The following is a 15,622-nucleotide window of genomic DNA, read 5'->3' on the forward strand; positions in this document are numbered from 1 at the left end:
CTGGACTTGCCATTGGAATGAAGAAGGAGATATCTAAGCTGGCCTGTGCATACAGTAAAACAACAAATTTGGATCTATACTGTTGGAACTCAACCAAGAATTAGGAGAAGTGCAAGTTGTAGCACTCCAAAATCTTACAACTAGAGACTCTCTACTGTTAAAAGAACATATGGGATGTGAACAGTTCCCAGGAATGGGTTGTTTTAATTTGTCTGATTTCTCTCAGACTGTTTAAGTACAGTTGGACAATATCCATTATATCATAGACAAATTTTCACAAATGCCTAGGGTGCCTAACTGGTTTTCTTGGCTTCACTGGAGATAGCTGGTAATTATAGATCTGCTTTGGTTATGTAACTGTATTCCTATTATGTTAATGTGTGTGTGCAATTTAATTAGGAGTCTAAAACCTATACATGCTTAAGTTACTCTACAAGAAGATATGTCAAAGAAATAATCAATCTTCCCATGTTTTCTTCCATCTGCTACCTCTATAGCTTTTCTTCTTCCTTCCTAATTACAACCCTTAAATAGAATTCGTGCCTCATATCGAATTCACCGAGTATCATAACTCCTCCAAGTGGTAAAGATACCTCAAGACAAATGCTGGGCATAGAAGCCACAGGGCATAAATCTGCAAAGAAGTAAAAAGCTAAGCTTTTCAAACAATATGGCTTCTCTCTCACTTACCAACTTTACATTTCCCTGTATGGCCCCGGAGGATGACTGGTTAGCCAGAGACGGGTAAGATTCCTCAAGGGAGGAACAACCTAAGACAGGCACAGTTGCAGGGGGGCCATCAGGTGAGAAATTGGGGATCAACAGAGGTGAGGCCGAGAACCTCACCCCCCCTGTTTTGAGAGAAATCTTCTGCATCTGTGGATGTATTATTGCCCTTGTTTAGCTTGGATTAACACATAATCTACAGGCACACACCTGATCGTCTACATTTGCTCTCTTACAACACTAAACTATGTTTTCTACCTTTATCTTACATCTACCTACCACTTCAGCATTTTATTAAAATAATAATAATAATAATAATAATAATAATAATAATAATAATAAAGGGAGAAATGTGGGATTCACATATAAATCAAGTACAAAAATCAAACGAATATTCATATTTGATCTGATTGTTTATAGTTCATAATGCGTGATCAAAACCGAAAGTTTCTGTGATGACTGCCCTTGTACTGTTCACCATGTAAGAACTTATTCACTATTTAAGAATTTGTTCATCATGTAAGAACTTATTCGTTATGCTTCAGCAGATCGGAGACTGACGAGAATTATGCTGGGGGTGGATTAATGATTGTGCATTGAGCATTGAGTCCCCTATACAGAATTTTATTGTTGTTAACAACCATTTGATCAATAAATATGAGAGATGCCCTCTCAAAAAAAAAAAAAAAGTCCAAGAGAGACCCCTTTCCCCTTCTTGCATGTGAGGACACAGTAAAGAGACAGCTGTGAATCAGACACTGAATCTGCCAGAGTCCTGATCTTGGACCTCTCAGCCTCCAAAACTCTGAGAAATAAGCTCCTATTGTTTATAAGCCGCCCCGTTCTTGGTATTTTTGTTCCAGCAGCCCAAATGGACTAAGTTCTGCCTCTCCTTCCCTTCTGGCATTTTAAGCTCTTCTAGTGCTTGTGTAACCAATTCCCTGTATGTATTCTGTTCTCTCTTTCTTATAACTGGATCTTGATTGATACAATAACAAATAATGCTCTAAAGATGTATAAAATGGGTTATATATATATATATATATATACTATAAATGGATTAAGCTGACATTAAAGCAAGTTTAGGTTTTCAAAGGTACTACCAGAGCACTGAACCTACTTGAAGTTAGCAGTAAATTATTTCCTAGAATTATAGTAACTGCACTAGTGGGGAAAAATATTTAATAATACAGGTAACTGTTGAACCACTGTGTTGTATCCTTGAAATCAATATATGATGGTATATCGATACTTCAATTAAAAATATATATTTCCTAGAATTAAAAGCCACAGATAGGTTACAAGGGGTCGATAGGGAGGGAGGGGAGGATGAGTAGGTGGAACACAGAGAATTTTTAGGGCAGCAAAAACCATTCTGTATGATATAAAACGTGGATACCTATCATTAGATATTTGTCAAAACCCACAGGTTATACACCACAGAGTGAACCCTAATGTAAACTATGTACTTTAGCTAATAATAATGTATCAATATTGGCTCATCAATTGTAACAAATGTACCTCACTTATCTAAGATGTTAATAAATGGGGAAACTGGTTGTGGGAAGAAGGCATATAAGGGAACACTCAGTCCTTTCAACTCTTTTACTTATAAATCTAAAACTGCTCTTAAAAAGTATATTAACTTATAGTTAATAAAATATTTGATATATAGTGAATAAGTGGTGCTATAACTAAGAAAAATCTATTCTCAATTTACATCTGGTTAGTACCTGCTTGGTTAAGCAAGTCTAGAACATTCTGTCTATTCTAAAGTGTGACTGTTTTCTCTCTTTGTAGGCAAAAAACAAATATGTCCAAAAAAGGCCTCAATTCTGTTATTGCTAATTGCAGTAACAGTTTATGGATTTGGAGCTGATACCAAAACTAAGATGATACCAAAAAATATAATAAAACATTTTTTATTTTTGAGAAAGTGTAATAACAAAGTGTATATATATTACATAAAATCTGATCTAGAGCCAATGTTTAAGCCTAGGCCTAATGATGACTGTTAAATCGCAAATATAAAAATATGTGATTTTTCACTCATAGTTTAAAAATTCAATGAAAGGCTAATTGATATATAAGTACTTTTTAAGATAGTAATTCAATTGCGTTATCAAACTGACTAGTAGGGAACAGAGTCCCTGACAACTGAAAAAACTCGGCACACAGAAATGTTTTCGAAGAACCTCCTCTTCCTTTCTCCTCAATGTACCCTAGCTACATCTTCTACAACCGAGATCAGTGATATAACTTCAAAATCATCTCCATTTGCCAAGAATGGTACTGCTATATTCATTTCTATTCCTTTTCTATTGCCAGCTAATATGGTCATATTACAACAACAGTCCAAAGCTGTCAAAATTAAAATTCACATCAGGTAATAACAGACCCAGATGCACTAGCACTAGTTCAACAGGTTAAAAAAGGAGTGCCCCAAACAGGTTCTAACTTTCTTCCCTAATGCTTTAACCATTAATGATGGCATAGTTGTTTGAGGAGACAAAACCTGTCATGGTTGTTTGAGGAGACAAAAAGAATTTTAACTTATGATGACATGTTTTTAAAAAAGGAAAAAGGCAGAAGTTGATGGTAATTTCTGATGAAGGTACTACAAATGACTAATGTGTGGTATGCTCCTTCTATAATTATGGGTCTTCTAAAATGAATTAACTTTATTTAAAAAATCCACTTCAGTATTTTGCTATAAGTTTTCACCTTATACAAACCAAAAAGTGCTTTGTGGTGGTAAAAATCTATATTATTATCATCTAGTTTTTAATTCCTTTAATGTATATATTTTTTATAAATATATATATATATTTACTTTGAATACATACAGAATTGAGAGTAATACTCATCATGCTCTGTCTTAGGCAGCAGATGCCCATTACCCATTCTGGAACATTGGTCAAAAAATCCAATTGCTTTTTTAAATGAAAATGAAGCAGGCAGCTACATATGAAAACTCTTCACAAAGGTGTCTTCTGCGCTCAGATCATACTGAACACTTTACTCTTCATTGAATGTGGAGCTGATGGAATTGAGCCACAATGACATTTGTGACTAGAAGGGAAGATGGAAATGATTCCATTAACCTAGAGTGCTGTAACATATGGTAATCATAGGTGGTAGAATAGCTATGTTGGACAAAGGCAGAAATAACTAAGCCATGTGGCACAGACATATCAATTACCACACATGGTAACCATGCTGACACAATGTATCTTCTCCAGAAAGGAAGGAATTTGGGCATAGGAAGTGGTTTGTTGCCTTAGGAAAGAGTGATCTACAAATGACGGATCTGGCACCAATATAGCACAGCTGGTTTCCAGTACTTCTGCAGGTTGACAACTATTAAGATGATGAATCTCCATATACTTAAATAACAGTACAACATATTGCAGTTATTCGTACAAAGACAGCAAATCAAAATATGCAAAATAAATTTGGGTTCTTCAGATATACAATTATTTATTTTTAAAATGGCTTTTTAAAATTGTAACAAAATTCTGGAATTTTGTATCTCTGGAAATATGTGCCAATAATTTTCATGATTCTTTAAGGTATAAAGCCTATGGGCATGGGAAAATGTTCAAGATTAAATCTAAGCTGTACTGGGAGATGAAATTAATACAATTTGTTCCAAGTATTGGCAAAAATACTGAATTTGAAAGGAACATGATGAAAACTGTGTTTTAAGAAAACTTAATATACATTCTTTCAGATGAGTGCAGGGTGGATCGAAGAAGAGAAATGGAAGGCTGAACGATCAGCTGGGTAAGGGAGAGGACAAGATGCAGAAGAGAATGGTGTCGGTGGGAATGAAGATGAACAGAAGTACCTATAAGACACTAAGACAGGTGGAAGGTGTCTGAAGACACAACCTGGGAAGTCCTAGCAACCCACCTAGAGAGGCTCTCATGTGGCTCTCCTCCCTCTCTCTTGCTGCATGACAAACTACCTCAAAATGTAATGGCTAAGACAAAAACCATTTTGCTTATTTTGCAACTCTCTAGGTTGACTGGGCTCAGCTAAGTGGTTCTTATTTGCAGGTCTCATGATGCTGCAGTTACAGCAGTTGTTCAGGGATAAAGTCATCTGAAGGCTCAAGTGCGCTACATGTCCAGGTGACTCACTTACATTGTAATTTATTTATATTGAAAAATTTGAGTGGATCAGTAACTGATATGTAAATTGTGTTCAAGATATTAATTTGATTGTGTTGCCAAACTGGTAGTAGCAGCTAGCTGTTAGACTGAGAGCTCAGCCCCAGCTGTTGATGTTAATGCCCACACAAAACATCTCTAACATGATGGCCTCAGGGTACTCAAACTTCTTACCTGGTGGCTCAGGATTCCAAGAACGAGTGTTCCAGTGAATAAGGCAGAAGGGATATAACCTTCTATGACCTGCTGTCCTAAGTCAATAGCATTACTTCCATGGGAACTCTGTTGGTCAAAGCAGTGACAGGAGCATTCAGGTTCAAAAGGAAGGGGCATGTCGTACCCCACCACCTCCTGATGGGAGAAGTGTCAAAGAATCTGTTCTAAAACTACCATAGTGACATTTACCTGCATGAATTTATGAGAAGGTTTTGCAACTTGAACTTGGAAGCTCTTTAGTTTGAGTGTTTCAAACTTAATTACATGGAGGGATATCCACTAAAAAATCCCTTAAGAAACTGATGTATAAAAATCACAGTGATGGGGGTGGCGCATGGGTGAAATAGGGAAAGAGGAAAAAATTAGTGAGAATGTTTGATATCTTGATCTGGGTGATGGTTACCTGAGTGTATACACATGTCAAAATGCGCTGAGCTGTACACTAAGATTTGTGCATTGTATGTACCTCAAAAAAATTTTTGATGAAAAAACTGTCAACACACACACACAAATCACAATGACAATGTATCAATTTACAGTAACTATTACTTCCATTGAGACCAGACATTCGTATTGACCTGGCTGGGATCAAATTATCAACAGGTTGATAACTGGTGTGTATGGAATCAGGTAAGAGTTCGTTATGATTCAAATACTTAATAACATCAAACTGAGATTGCCTGATGTAACCATTTCCACAATAGGATCAGGTATCAGGACCAATCGAAGAAGGGCCCTCACCCCTTGATCAGGGCTTCAATGGTTACATAGAAGGTCGCTCCATTTTGGCCCTCATTTTTCTACTATACTGTATTGCTTACCATCACTTCTTCTGATTGACACACGTTAAAGATAGCACCCCAAGCCATTTCTCAATTAGAATTTCTAACCTCAGCATTATTATTATTTTTGTTAAAAATCATTGATATACAATCTTATGAAGGTTTCACATGAACATTGTAGTTTCAACATTCACCCACATTATCAAGTCCCCATGCCCCCGACCCCACTGCAGTCACTGTCAGCATGGTAAGATGCCATAGTGATTACATGTCTTCCCATGCAGTCCTGCCTTCCCAGTGGCCTACCTATATTGTGACTGCTAATCGTAATGCCCCTTAATCCACTTCCCCCTCCCTCCCCACCAACGCTCCTGAACCCCTTCTCTTTGGTAACTGCTAGTCCCTTCTTGGAGTCTGTGAGTCTGCTGCTGTTTTGTTCCCTCAGTTTTGCTTTGTTGTTATATTCCACAAATGAGTGAAGTCACTTGGTACTTGTCTCTGTACACCTGGCTTATTTCACTGAGAATAATACCCTCAAGATCCATCCATGTTGTTGCAAATGGCAAGATTTCCTTTCCTTTTATGGCTGAATAGTGTTCCATTGTATATATGTACCACTTCTACTTTATTCATTCATCTACTGATGGACACTTAGGTTGCTTCCATATCCTGGCTATTGCAAATAGTGTGGTGATAAACATAGGGGTGCATATGTCTTTTTGAATCAGGGATCTTGTTTTTTTGCATAAATTGGTAGGAGTGGAGTTCTGCGGTCAAATGGTATTTCTACTTTTAGTTTTTTGAGGAACCTCCATATTGCTTTCCACAGTTGTTAAACTAATTTACATTCATACCAACAGTGTAGAAGGGTTCTCCTTTCTCTGCATCCTTGTCGGCATTTGCTGTTCCTTGTCTTTTGAATGTTGGCCATCCTAACTGGTGTAAGGTGATATCTCATTGGGGTTTTAATTTGCATTTCCCTGATGTTTAGTGATGTGGAACATCTTTTCACATGCCGGTTTGGACAATTGTCTTTTCAGAACCTCTGTCCTTTTTTTTAATAGGGGGAGGTTCCTCAAAAAACTAAAAATTGAAATATCATTTGTCCCAGGAATTACACTCCTAGGAATTTACCCTAAGAATGCAGGAGCCCAGTCTCAAAAAGACATATGCATCCCTATGTTTATTGCAGCACTATTTACAATAGCCAAGAAATGGAAGCAACCTAAGTGTCCATCAGTAGATGAATGGATAAAGAAGATGTGGTACATATACACAATGGAATATTTTTCAGGCATAAGAAGAAAACAAATCCTACCATTTGCAAGAACATGGAATGAGCTAGAGGGTATTATGCTCAATGAAATAAGCCAGGTGGAGAAAGACAAGTATCAAATGATTTCACTCATCTGTGGAGTATAAGAACAAAGTAAAAACTGAAGGCACAAAACAGCGGCAGAATCACAGAACCCAAGAATGGACTAACAGTTACCAAAGGGAAAGGAACTGGGGAATATGGTTGGGAAGAGAGGGATAAGGGGGAAAAAGGGGTATTAGGATTAACACACATAATGTAGTGGGGGGGGTGCACAGGGAAGGCAGTATAGCACAGAGAAGACAAGTAGTGATTATATAGCATCTTAGTATGCTGATGGACAGAGACTGTAATGGGGTATGTGGGGGGGATTTGATAATAGGGGGAGTCTAGTAACCATAATGTTGCTCATGTACTTATATATTAATAATACCAAAATAAAAAATACATTTTTTTCTGTAAGAAAATATAGAATCATCACAGAATCGGAACGTCTAAATAGGACACAACACTCAGAAACAAAAGTAAAAAGTTCACTATATAATAATCAAACTTCTATGAGAAAAAAGTAAGGGAAACTGGGGAAAATATCTGCCATATCCGGAAGGTCTAATACATTACTTCCTTCACATGTAAAAAACGTCTGCAAGTTAACAAAAGATCAACCACCCAATTGAAAAATATGAACAGCCAGGTCATAGAAAGGGAAACAGAGTAACTTAAAAGCAGATGAAAAGATGTCCCATCTCACTTATAAAAAGAGAAAAGAAGAAAATTTGTTAGCACATTACAATATGTCATTTTTATAAACTTATCAAATTGACAAATAAGATAAAATACTGTGTTGTCAAGGGAGTGGAGAAGCAACCACAACTACTTGCAAACATCGCTGGTGGAGGTATAAAGTGGTAGTTTATCTCGATGATAATCTAGGCAACATCTATCGAAATTTTAAATGCATATACACTCTAATTCCTTATATATTCACAAAATTTTTGATTAACCTAAACATCTATCGATAAAAAATGATTAAATAATAGTAAATTTGTACAAAGAAGTACCACACAAGAATTTTTTAGCTGAGAAAAGTCTGAAATACCCATACAAAAATAAGGTACAGATTCAGGTGTTGAAATTTTCAATTAAGATTTGGGGTCTGAAGAAGCAATATATTTTAGATACATGTATTAGTTCTGAAAAGTCACCCAAGACACTGGTAGTGATGCTTGTCTCCTAAAAATAAAATGAGTGACAAATGGACAGGGGAGGAAAAAAGTCTTCCTTTCCATTGAATTTAAAATCTCAAGCAGATATTACTTATTTTTAAAAAGTAATTAATTAAAAAAGCAAAGACCAGAAAAAATTTTTTTTCTCTTGAAGACCTGGTATTCTTCCTATCATTAGACCAAAAGAATTATATAAACAATTGTAATTCACTTTGCCCTGGTTTATGGTTTAATACATATTCTCTTTACTTTGCTACTTTGCTTGTCTTTCATCTGTGATAATTTTTTATTTTGAAATTAGGTACGACATAACTTCTGAGTTCTCAAGCCCTTCTGTGGGAACCCTACTTTTTATATTCTCGTAAAATAAGCTACATATATAATTATCACAGTAATGATGTGTTTAAAAAGTCACATCTTAATGAGAATCAAATGATAGTTGAAGCACAGAAAAGCCAATGTCACTGGGGAACTAAATCTAAAAATAGACAAAGAAGTATATCGTGGTCAAAAATATATGAAATCCTGTCAACATGTTTTATGCCAAAATCAGTTCTGAGGGAGCAAAATGTTCTGTAAAGTTTAACAGTAACAGTAAATTTAGGCACTGACGTTAACTAAAAATACATATTATGAACAGCCAGCCTCTCTTCCGCAACTCAATGTTTTTGTTTTTAAGCAATAGAACATTTCAGCCTTATGTCTCAAAACTTAAATGTGATGAATTGGATTGAAAAATCTATTATTATTGATTTTGAAAATAAAAATGTAAATTTCACTTTTCCGTATTTCCAGTATTGCTCAAAGCGTGTATTTAATTATGCCTCTACAATAGCAGAAACCACTTCAAACAATGAATATAGCAACCATTTAGTCCTATCTTGGTTTAAATAAGGGAAAGGAATGAGAAAATAAAGTGCCAAATTTGACATGGCTTATTAGTGTCTCAGCTAGAATTAGAAAGCAAGTCTTCCAACTCTAGTCTTACATTCTTTCTACCAAATTATGGTACTTTCTACCACATTATAATGGATGGATGAATAGACGGAAGGAACTGAAATGTTATCACTGGTAACTAGTTGTAAATATTTTAGTAAGAATATTATTTAAAAGAAAAATAAAATACAGCAATTACAGGGAAAATAAAAATAGCTGGTAGAAGAAATAAAAATAAATCTATTAGGGTTAAAATTTAAGTTAGTAGGAACAGTTTGAAAAAATGCCAAATAAAAGTCAACAGTCCCAAACCTGATAAACAATAAAAGTCAATGTAAGTTTCAGTAAACAAAAAGTTACTCATATAAATTTGAAAGCTATTAAAAAAACACTATTAGAAGTAACCCAAATATCCACCAAGAGATGAATGAATAAACAAAATGTAGTATTTACATACAATGGAAGTTATTCAGCCATAAAAAGGATTGAAGTTCTTAACACATGCTACAACATGAATGAACCCTGAAAACATGGCAAGTGAAATTAAACAGGTACAAAATAAAAATAATGCATGAGTCCACCTACATGAAATATATATATGCAATAGGCAAATTCATAGAAGCAGTAAGTGGATTAGAAACAACTGGGAACTGGGAAGAGGAGAAAATTGGGAGTTACTGCTTAATGGGTATAGAGTTTGCCTGGGTGATGAACAGTTTTAGGAATAGTGGTGATGGTTGCACAATGTGAATGTAATCAATGCCATTGAACTGTACATTTAAAAATGGTTAAAATGGCAAATTTTTTATTTTATGTATTTTTATCACAATGCCGAAAAGCACCAAATTAAAATTAAAAACACCATATTTATTTCATAATAATAAAAAGTGTTCAGAAATACCATCTTATGCATGACCAAAAAAATATCTGGCCTTTTGAAAAACATAATTTATTCTAAATGTTATTTGAAATATTTATTCATTGAACAAGCAATTGTTAAATGTGTATGCAATTTGCCTTTAGATCAATGGATGATGGAGGGGACAAAAGCAGACAGACCAGGCTCGTTTAGAGAGTTGCTAGAAGGATCAAATTAAGTAATAGTGTTTAATAAAAATCCTAATGTAATGTTTTTAAGTATATATCCCCAAACTTCAAACAAAGAGTCATTATGCTCTGTGAAAAAATACAATTTAAAAAAGGGGTAAAATATTTGTAAAACCAAGAATTCATTTTAAAAAGTTATCTGCATGTTTGAAAAATTACAGACTAATGCCTTCGATATTGGTGGGATGATCTCTGAGGTTTCCTCTAGTAGAAGTCTATAGTATTTGCATTTAAAACATTAAGCCTAAAAATAAACCAAAACAAAACCCAAATCCTCAGGTCATCTGGGCTTTAATCTATCTTTGTTGGGGGAGCATTGTGTCTTTTCCTCAGTCCTTGTCCCCACCACAACAAAGAATTGAAGGGTAGAGACACAGTAGTGAAGCCGAGTAAAAGTTTTATTTAAAGCAACTTAAAGAGAGAAAAAGTACAGGTCACCTCAGCAAGGAGTGGTGCCCTGAAAGTTTGGAGAAAGTTTAAGATGAAAAGGTTACAGATTTGGAAAGTGTGGGCAACCTCAGAGACAGGAGCGCCCTGAAACGTTGGCGGTTCCCCCTTTTAAGGATTCTTCTGGAATGTGACTAAGGGCTGGGGGTGCAGACTTTTTTTTTTTATACACTCTTTTTTTTGATATACACTCTTATGAAGGTTTTACATGAGAAAACAATGTGGCTACTACATCTACCCATACTGTCAAGTCCCCACTCATACCCAGTGTAGTCACTGTCCATCAGTGAAGCAAAATGCCACAGATCCACTATGTGCCTTCTCTGTGCTACACAGTTCTCGCCGTGAACCCCCACACCATGGGTACTAAACATAATACACCTCAATCCCCTTCTCCCTCCCTCCCCACCTGCCTTCCCCTTTGGTAACCACTGGTATCTTCTTGGAGTTTCTGAGTCTGCTGCTATTTTGTTCCTTCAGTTTTGCTTCATTGTTATACTCCACAAACGAGGGAAATCATTTGGCACTTGTCTTTCTCCACCTGACTTATTTCACTGAGCATAACGTCCTACAGCTCCATCCATGTTGCAAATGGTAGGATTTGTTTCTTATGGCTGAATAGTATTCCATTGTGTGTATGTACCACATCTTCTTCATCCGATAATCTACAGATGGACACTTAGGTTGCTTCCATATCTTGGCTATTGTAAAAAGTGCTGTGATAAACATAGGGGTACATTTGTCTTTTTGAATCTGAGAAGTTGTATTCTTTGGGTAAATTCCAAGGAGTGGAATTCCTGGGTCAAATGGTATTTCTATTTTTAGTTTTTTGAGAAATCTCCACATTGCTTTCCATGATGGTTGAACTATTTTACGTTCCTACCAGGGCTGGGGATGCAGACTTGTTAAGTGGTCTTTGAATACTTAGAATGAACACAAGGAACTTCCTGCTCTGATTTCTCTGGTGTCTTGGTCTGGGAGCATATCAAACAAGACTGCCTGCCCAGCCCCCAAGGTGGGCTGAGTCATTGTGTTTCCTAAAGAGTAAGTTAAGAATCTTACTTCTCAACTTCCTGGGTATTAAAATGCAATCTTTAAGATGGAATCCTTCCTGCCTTTTACTATGTTGTTCACAGCTGGGCCTGCATGCTAAATTAGTTGCCTTGGTTGCAAACTACTTGATTAGCACTGAAGGAGCAAAAAAACAGCATATAGGTAAAGTTAAAAATAAGCTGGGCCTGCATGATAAACACAATAAAGACATGGGCTATGCTGAGGTACCCTCCTTTATCTGGGGAATATTAAAATATTCCAGGCCAAGTTACTCCTGTCTTTTTGAGCTTTAACTGATTAACTCTGCGTTTCCCTGGCCTTATTCTACTCCCCCACCCCCACCCCTCTCATATCTATTCCTGCCTAACACCTTTACTATGTTTTATACCTTTAATAACCTATTTGGAATCAAACTTATTTTCCAAGTGCATCAATGTGGAAAAGGCTTTTCAAAGCAGAGCAAATTTTGAATTGCTAGGTTTGTTTACTCTTTCCAGAATGAGTAGTTTTTAAAGTAACCTATATTAATGGCCTGTGTTGTACCAGCTGGCCAGGGCATTACAAAACATGGAACTGACATAAAAAGAATGGTGGAAATATGTTTTTTGTATGCAAACATATTTATATATATAAATGGATTCCCAAAAAGGATAATCACAACAATGTCATGAAAAGGAGTTAATAGACATCTTTTGGATTTACCACTTTCTAACCACAAGATGAAAAATGGATGCAATCACCAACTGGCCAGGTGGTTAAAGCTTTCAAAAAGCTAAAGAACTATCCTTTCTTTTCCCTCAGTTTCATAAATAGAAATGATCATCTATGAAAACAGATGATCTATTCTGTTCCAGTGCTTTTCAAACTTTAATACACATACGAATCACCAAGGATCATTCTTGAATCGTGTTGCTATGTGATTTGAGGGGCTGAATAAAGGTTCTCTAAAACTGTTTACAACCTAATCCTGGAATTTGTGAATACTAATTTACATGCGAAAAGGGACTTTGCCGATGTGATTAAGGTACTTGATAGGGAGATTAACCTGTACTATTGGCCTGGGCCCTAAATAGAGTCACATGTGCCCTTATAAAAGAGAAGCAGGAATTCACAGTGAGAAGGCAGTTGGAACAGAGAGAGTGACTGGAAGATGCTACCCTGCTGTCTTTGAAGATTGGCTGTGGTCCAAGGATGCAGGTGGCCTCTTAAACGTAGAAAAGACAAGGAAATCGATATCCCCCTAGACCCTACGGACGGCTGACTCCTTTAGCCCTGTGAAACCCATTTCAGTCTCCAGAACTGTAAGATAATAAATTCATCTTCTTTTAACCCACTAAGTCTGTGGTGATTTATTATAGTAGCATAGGAAATTAATATAAATCATAATTTCCACTGCTTGCTAATGGCTCTGCTGCAAGCTTGCAGAATGAAATTTGCTTTGTGAATGGTTGCAAGGAGAAAAGAGGGGATCACTAAGAGTTGTACAGTTACTTTGGGGCATCTGGAGGAAAGCCTTGCTCATTGACAGCTTTTCAGTATTTTTGACAATAAGACAAGAAAGTGGGGATGGGGAGGTAGGAGTAGTGAGGGTCTGGGAATCTCTCCTCAGGCCTGCTCTCCTAATTCGAAAGAAGAGGTTGAACTAGATCATCTTTAAGGCTTCTTCCAGCTCCTATAATCTGTGAAAGCAGTGGTTTCACGTTGACTAACACGTGCCTTGATTTCTCCCCCTTCCTTATCCTGACTTTTCTGGGATCAGCTTTATAACTGCTCTGAGATCCTCCTGACCGCTTTTGGCATGAAGGTGACCTTCTTCTATGAAGAGCTCATATAGAGATGCACATCAGCTAGATCTCTGCCTGCGTCTGAGGTCACTGTTTCTTTCCTTTTTTTGGTGGGGGGGTATCATTAATATAGAATTACATGAGCAACACTGTGGTTACTAGATTCCCCCCATTATCAAGTTCCCACCACATACCCCATTACAGTCACTGTCCATCAGCATAGTAAGATGCTATAGAATCACCACTTGTCTTCTTTGTGCTATACTGCCTTCCCTGTGCCCCCAGGCCACTGTTTCTTTACTTGTAAGATGGGTATAATTATATCTACCACAGCAGGGCTATGCAGGACAGGGTGTTAAGTGAGGTTCCATACAGAGTACCAGCAGAGCATCTGTTATTTTCTCTTTCTAACTTCTCAACAAGGCGTAGTGAATTGTCCTCCAGTTTCTCTCTCCCTTTTGCTTTCTCCACCAGCCAAGCCCAATAACTCTGGGGAAACTCACTCAAGCCCTATCCCTAAGGAAAGTCTGTCCTCAAGCAAATGTGACCCCAAGTACAAGGATTGTCTCCTGTGCAAGTTTGGAAGTTGTGTGCCATGGTTGCTGAAAATCCTAGCTACAATACCAACCCAGATGGTCCAGGATTCCCTTCTTATGCCCTAGGGTTAGGATTAGGGAGAGGGTTAGGGTTAGGGTTAGGATTAGGGAGAGGGTTAGGGTTAGGATTAGGATTAGCAGGAGGTGGGGCCTAGAGAATCCTGGATGCTCTTTTCCTCCAAGGAGCTCAGAACCATGCCACCTTCATGAGCATGTGAACTGTACAGTTGCACAGCGTCCCATGCTTGCTTTAATGCTGTGTTACTGCCTTTTTAATAATTTTGAACAAAGCCCATTTTTATTTTGACCTGGGCTCTACAAAGTATTTATTCAGTTCCTTTCAAAACACAACATCTTTCTTTGGCCCTCAGCTGCCTTCAGGAGGCCAGAAAAACGTGTCCCATTTGACCAAGAGGAAAATTCACTGTCCTGCATGTTAAGTTTTTGTGAACCATGTGCACAGCTTGGAAGCTTGTAATAGAATCTTCCAACTTTTCTTTCATGTAACAAGTCATCCCTGACTATCTATAATGTCATCTCTGAGGACACTGAAGTGAAAGTCATGGTTCTGCCCCACGCGAGTTCATCCAGGGGCTACAGAGGAGGCAGATAGATAAGCCTCCCGCACCGAACGCTGTGGCCTCTGCCAGAGTGAAGTGCACGGGGTACCGTGGCAGCACAGGCAGCGAGGTAGACACCTCTTCAGTTCCTTAAGTTATGCATTTGTTGAAGTTCTTGTTTCTCAAGAAGGGTTCCTTTCTTCTGTCTCCAGATGGTTTCCACAGTGATGTGTACTTAACAGTGAAGCTGCTGCTACCAGGTTTTATTAAGAGTGTTTACAACTTGAATGATAAGCACATTGTTAGGCTTTTCAGCCGCGTTTTTAACTGCAGCCCAGGTGATATGGCACAAGACCTAGAGAAGGTCAGAGGACGGGGAGGGCATTGGGGGTGGGGTTCCACTCTGAGGAGCATCTGCAACCTCTTTTCTCTGGTTGGGGCACTCTGTTTTTAGGAAACCAGAAACCATGTAAGTAAGCTTCCATTATGAAAGGAGCTGAATGTGAGGCTACAGCTGTTGGTTTCACAAGGTTCTGAGCACTGGAATCAACTTGCTGAACCACAGGAGGCCTAGAACTCGAGGGTCAGGATTTGAGACTTCCTGCTGCCTCCGGGGCTCGTTCTGGACACTGATTTTTCTTGCTTTTATCCCCTGTGACTTGGGCTCACCATTCAGCTTTGGTTTGTTCATGAGTCCAG

At 37.5% G+C, this 15,622-nt stretch overlaps 1 pseudogene; it reads left to right on the plus strand.

Annotated features, from left to right (window-relative positions):
• LOC140849100 (DNA ligase 3-like) overlaps positions 1 to 15,622 on the plus strand; it is an 854,661-nt pseudogene that overhangs the window by 827,995 nt on the left and 11,044 nt on the right.

This window comes from Manis javanica, chromosome 4 (genome assembly GCF_040802235.1).
Source record: "Manis javanica isolate MJ-LG chromosome 4, MJ_LKY, whole genome shotgun sequence".
NCBI lineage: Eukaryota > Metazoa > Chordata > Mammalia > Pholidota > Manidae > Manis > Manis javanica.